We start from the raw sequence: 6000 nt of genomic DNA on the forward strand, positions 1-6000 counted from the left end.
ATCCTGGGATGCCCAGTGTGGAACACAATGGCAGAGACTGAGCCGCCAGGCAGGAGCTGTGCGGCTGCTGGGCAGTGCGGCCACTCTCAATAGCCCAGCTCTCCACAGCCACCTGGAGGGTAGTAACTGTGCAGAAATGGAGGGATGAACAGGTTGCCCTGGAAACCAACTTGGTGTCCAAACTCCAGTGCTAATCACTCTAGGCATTGGGGGGGGGGGGGGTGTCTGTTATTTAAATTGCCTTGAGAGAGTTTGTGTAAGCTTTGATTTCCCAGCTGAGGGTGAACACTCTGTCTCTCTTTCTCCTACCCCTTTCTTTCTCTACTAGAAGTTACTTTAACTATGTCCACCTTTTAGTCTTCTCTCTCCTCTCTCTCTCTCTCTCTCTCTCTCTCTCTCTCTCTCTCTCTCTCTCTCTCTCTCTCTCTCTCTCTCTCTCTCTCTTACTTTCTGAGCCCAGGTTGCAATTCCTTCCTCACACATAATGAAGACTCTGTCCTTCCATCAGGAGAATGTCTGCCTCACCTTCAGCTCAGGATCTGGGAAACTAGCTGAGACCAATCATAACGAACAGTTGGGTTCCAAAAAGCTCAGATGTTCGGAGTGGGAGATGTGGCATCAGACGTAAGTCATGCAAGTACATGGGAAAGGCATCTGACTGAGTCAGAGCTCTCTAGCGTGGCAGAACCTACAGAATGAATATGTATATGGAATCTATTGGAATGACTTACTGGCTGCAGTCCAACTAACCCAACATGGTCTTCAGCTGGGTATTTCAGCTGGACTTGTGTGTAAGCCGGAATCCTGAAGAAGTAGGCTCCAACAAATGTGCTGACAAGTAAGTGCAAGCAGGTGAAGAAGAGTGAGCCCTTCCCTCCTCCATTGTCCTCATGTAGGTCTCCAGCAGAAGGTATGGCCCAGATTAAAGGTATTCCTCAAGATGTAGATTAAAGGTGTGTGTTGGTCTGGATCAAAAGCTTGTGTCTTCCAGCCTCAAGATCTGGCTCACAGCTGTGCCTTCCATTTCTGGATTATATAGTTCATCCCAGATATAGTCAAGTTAATAACTCAGAATAGCCATCACAATGCACCCCTTGTCAACTTGATACAAATCAGATCTCATCTCCAAATGAAAATAATAGCCAGGTCCTAATAATGCCTAGCATGATAACTATCCCTCCAACAACTGCAAACACATTGTAAAGTTTAGAATAGGTCAATGTCCCTTGGGGAACATCCTTTTAGTATCACAAACTTAAATATGATAACCATTAACATCCTCTTAATTGATATTAAAGAAATCGAAAGAAAACACAAATATCTATACAAATTCATTCTTAACAAAATGAAGCAGGAGCACTCATGTTGATTATAATCCTCATTTCTGCAACTGGCCTTAGATGTCTTTTATAACTACCTTCCTCTACTACACATTCTGTATTTCCTCCACCCTCTGCAAGCACCTCAGCAGGTCTTGGCTCTTTCCTGGAGGAGGGACCCATACTTTCATTCCTGATTGGTCTGTGCCCTATGTCATCCTGTTTGGGTTAGGCCGTTGTAATTTTCCATTGAGACTTTAGTCACAGGACATGGTACTACTAACAGGCTCTCTAAAAGATCTCCTGCACTCCAGACATAATCCTTCTTACCTCCATTGTAGAAAGGCAATCCAATTTTCCCATGGTAATCTGGATCTATCTCCCCTCCTAATACTGTTATTCATTTCTTGGTTTAAGGGCATTAGAAGCCCACAATGACTAAGGGGTCATCTGAGCTTCTAGTTGAATGAAATGTTTGTTGTGACTCCTGGCAAGAGCACTTTCCTCTCTGGAGCCAAAACTAGGCCAGAAGAATTTAGGGTTGCAGGAACAGGAAGCAAAAACTTTCCTAAGGGGTCATTAGGAGTGATACTAAGAGAAACGATTCCCCTTTCTGTCCCTTAATTCCTGGATCCATGGATCCTGGCTATAGAAAAAACTGTATCTTGGATGCTGATTCAAGATCAAATACAACCTTCTAAAGAGCCCTCCGTGCTGCTGCCACCTAATTGTGACTGCAACTGTGTCTTCAAAAGGCCATTCCGTCTTTCTATCAGGCCATCTGCTTCAGGATGGTGGGGAACATGGGAAGACCAGTGGATTCCATGACCATTGGCCCACGGTCGCACTTCTCTGGCTCTGAAATGAGTTCCTTGGTCAGAAACAATAGAACATGGAGTACCATGATAGCGCATAAGGCATTCTATGAGTCCACGGATGGTGGTTTTGGCAGAAGCATTACATGAAGGAAAGGCAAATCCGTAACCAGAATAAGTATCTCTAGTAAGAACAAAACGTTGTCCTTTCCATGGAGGAAGTGGTCCAGTGTAGTCAACCTGCCACCAGGTTACTGGCTTGTCACCTCGAGGGATGGTACCATATCTGAGGATCAGTGTTGATTTGTGTTGTTAGCATATCTGACACTCAGCAGCAGCTGTAGCCAGGTCAGCCTTGGTGAGTGGAAATCCATGTTGTTGAGCCCATGCATAACCCCCATCTCTGCCACCATGGCCACTTTGTTCATGTGCCCATTGGGCAATGACAGGAATGGCTGCAGAAAGGTTGACTGTCCACAGAACAGGTCATCCTATCTATTTAATTTTGAACTCCTCTTAGGCTGAAGTCACCTTTTGATGAGCATTTATTTGGGACACAAATATCTTCACATCCTCTACCTATTTGAAGAGATCTATCCACTCACTTCTTCCCCAGATATCTTTCTGATCAATTTTCCCCTCATGTTCTTTCCAAGTCCCACACCATCCAGCCCATGCATTGTCTATAGCCCATGAGTCGGTGAACAATCCTACAGTGGCCATTTCTTCTCTCAAACAAACTACAATGTCATGTGTACTGCCTGAAGTTCTGCCCACTGTGAAGATTTCCCTTCACCTGTATCTTTCAGGATTGTCCCAGGAAGGGGCTATAATGCTACATCTGTCTACTTCTGGGTGGTGCCTGCATAATATGCTGAACCATCAGTAATCCAGGCCCTAGTTTTTTTCTTCCTCATCAACTGATCATCGGGAACACCCCATGATTCTTTAGGTACATGCTTGGCAGCAGGTGGCATTATAACAGGAGTAGAAACCATAGGCATTTGGGCAACTTCCTCATGTAACTTGCTTTGTCTTCAGGACCTGCTTGGGCCCAATCACATATATATCACTTCTATTTGATAATAGATTGCTGCTGTGCACATCTTACTTTATGGCTTGGTAGGTCCAATAGTACTCAGATCATGATGAGCAGTTCAGGTCACATGGCAACTTGATGGCCCATTGTCAAATGTTCAGTTTCCACTAAGACCCAGCAGCAGACCAAGGGCTGTCTTTCAAAGGGAGACTAGTTGTCTTCAACTGATGATAGAGCCTTGCTCCAAAATCCCAAATATCACTTCTGTGATCTACTTGTAGGGGCCTGCCAAAGGCTCCAAACAGCATCCCTACCTGCCACTGACACATCAAGTGCGATCAGGTCCAAGTGGTAAAGCAGCCTGTTCAACAGTTGAAGAGTTTTCTCCAGTTCCAGGCCCCACGCAAAGCTAGCAGCTTTCCAAGTCACTTGGTAAATGGGCCTGAGTAATGGCCCACATGAGTAATGTGCTGTCTCCAGACTCCAAATAATCCCATTAAACATTGTGCTTCTTCCTTGGTGGTGGGAGGGGCCACGTGCAATAACTTATCTTTCACCTTAAAAGAAATATCTCTGCATGCCCCACACCATTGGGCTCCTAAGAATTTCACTGAGGTAGACAGTCCTTGAATTTGATTGGATTTATTTCCCATCCTGATATAAATATATGTTACCCATGAGTCCAAAGTGGTTGCTACCGCCTGCTCACCTGGTCCAATCAGCATAATGTCATCAGTATAGTGTACCAGTGTGACATTTTGTGGAAGAGACAGACGATCAAGATTCTTTCTAAGTTATAACACATGGCACAGGAGTTAATATATCCTTGAAGCAAAACTTTAAAGGTACACTGTTGGCCTTGCCAATTGAAAGAAAAACCCTTCTGGTGGTCCTTATGGACAGGTACTGAGAAAAGGGTATTTGCTAGATCAATAGCTGCATACCGGGTACCAGGAGATGTGTTAATTTGCTTAAGTAAGGAAACTACTTCTGTTGCAGCAGCTGAAATCGGATTACTACCTGATTTAGTTTTCAGTAGTCAAATGTCATTCATTCTCCATGATCCATCTGTCTACTGAACTGCCCAGATAGGAGAGTTAAAGGGAGATGTGGTGGGAACCACCACCCCTTCATCTTTCAAGCCCTTGATTGTGGCATTAATTTCTGCAGTTCCTCTAAGGATACAATACTGTTTTTGATTCACTATTTTCTTTGGCAGAGGCAACTCTAAAGGCTTCCATTTAACCTTTCTAACCATTATAGCTCTCACTCCATGGGTCAGGGAACTAATGTGAGAATTTTGCCAACTTCTAAGTATATCCATCCCAATTATACATTCTGAAACCGGGGAAATATCCACAGGGTGAGTTAGGAGAACTTCTGGACCTACAGTGAGTCAGCCATTAGCCAAAACTCCATTTATCACCTGGCCTCCTACTTTAACTGGAAGGTCACATGTTTCTTGGGATCTCCTGGAACCAACATCAGTTCAAAACCAGTATCCAGTAGACCCCAGAAAGTCTGATTGTTTCCTTTCCCCCAATATACAGTTACCCTTGTTAAAGGCCGTAGGTTCCTCCGGGGGAAGAGCTGGAGAAAGACTAACAGAAAAACATGTAGGTGTCTTATCAAGATCCTTCCTCAGGGGAACCTGGCTAGCTCATCACTCAAGGGTTTCCGAGTCTGCAAACTGGCTCAAGTCTTGGTTCACTGGCCAAGATTGCCTTTTTGCCATGACCCAATGTAGACTTTCTCTCATTTGTTCAAGAATGTTTCTGCTTATATAGATCAAACAGAAATGCAGTAAGCTTCTTATTTCATGCCCGGAAACACCATGATTAATTAGCCAGTACGAAAGGTTCATAAAAGTCATGCCATTATAAAATTCACCTTGCCTGTGCTGACCTTCAGGGTTAGGTCATTAAGAACATTGTTTTGTCGATGCTGCCTATCGTGATAACTACAATTCAGTGCTGCCACCTGGCCCTTGCTACCTCGGGGCCCAATTAAACCCACTGCCTTTAATTTATCCAGATGAGCAGCAGCATCTCCAATGCTAAGGTCTGGCACAAGGAAAAGGACAAGAACAAAACTCTTCAAATGTGTTGGTGCCTCTCTCACCAGTTTGTGTCTTATAGAATTCCTGAAGGGCGTGTCTTCTGGGCCTTCCCATTGTGGAGAATTAGGTTTTACACACTCTAGCGTTGTAATTTCCCTGAGCTTTCAAATCCTTTCATCAACACTAAGCTAAGGAATATCAGTCATCTTTAACTCCTTTTCAGTAGGCCATCTTCTGATGAACGCTTCAACCAACCAGTCAAAGAGACTTTTGAAACCTTTTTTTTAACTATCTGAGCTTATATATTAAGCCTAGAATCTCTGCTCAGAGGGTCCATATCAATAAATTCAACCTGATCTAGTTTTATGTTCTTTCCACCATTATCCCACACCCTAAAAATCCATTCTCACAGATATTCCCCAGACTTGTGCTTGAATGAATTAGCAAAGTCATGAAGCTCTTAAGTAAGGACTCCTCAGAGACTACACTCTCTACCTCCCCTCTAGGGACCTGCTTTGCTGACACCCTCTGATGCTGAGAGTTGAATTTTCATTGTAATTCAGCCAACCTTATAATGATGGCTTTGGTTTGATTTCTACAGCCTGAGTTGTACAACTGCTGAAGAGAAGATTCTCTTCAAGGGCATACTTAGAAAACTTTAGATTGTTTATTTGCATCTGGAGCCAGTCAATTTTATCATGCAGCTCATTTCTATCCTTTATCAATTTATCCAGAGATGCTAAAAGAAAGCAACCAGCAAAACCATTG

At 43.8% G+C, this 6000-nt stretch overlaps 1 protein-coding gene and 1 long non-coding RNA gene across 4 annotated transcripts in view; both read left to right on the forward strand.

Annotated features, from left to right (window-relative positions):
* Nav2 (neuron navigator 2) overlaps positions 1 to 6000 on the forward strand; it is a 651028-nt gene that overhangs the window by 148529 nt on the left and 496499 nt on the right. The window lies entirely within an intron of this gene.
* Positions 1 to 6000, forward strand: part of Gm32849 — a 74564-nt gene that overhangs the window by 66337 nt on the left and 2227 nt on the right. Inside the window, exon 2 of the long non-coding RNA XR_391458.3 lies at positions 1 to 6000. This exon is cut by the window's left edge and continues 22248 nt beyond it; it is cut by the window's right edge and continues 2227 nt beyond it. This is a non-coding gene — a long non-coding RNA (predicted gene, 32849).

Source organism: Mus musculus, chromosome 7, assembly GCF_000001635.26.
Source record: "Mus musculus strain C57BL/6J chromosome 7, GRCm38.p6 C57BL/6J".
In the NCBI taxonomy this organism is placed as follows: domain Eukaryota; kingdom Metazoa; phylum Chordata; class Mammalia; order Rodentia; family Muridae; genus Mus; species Mus musculus.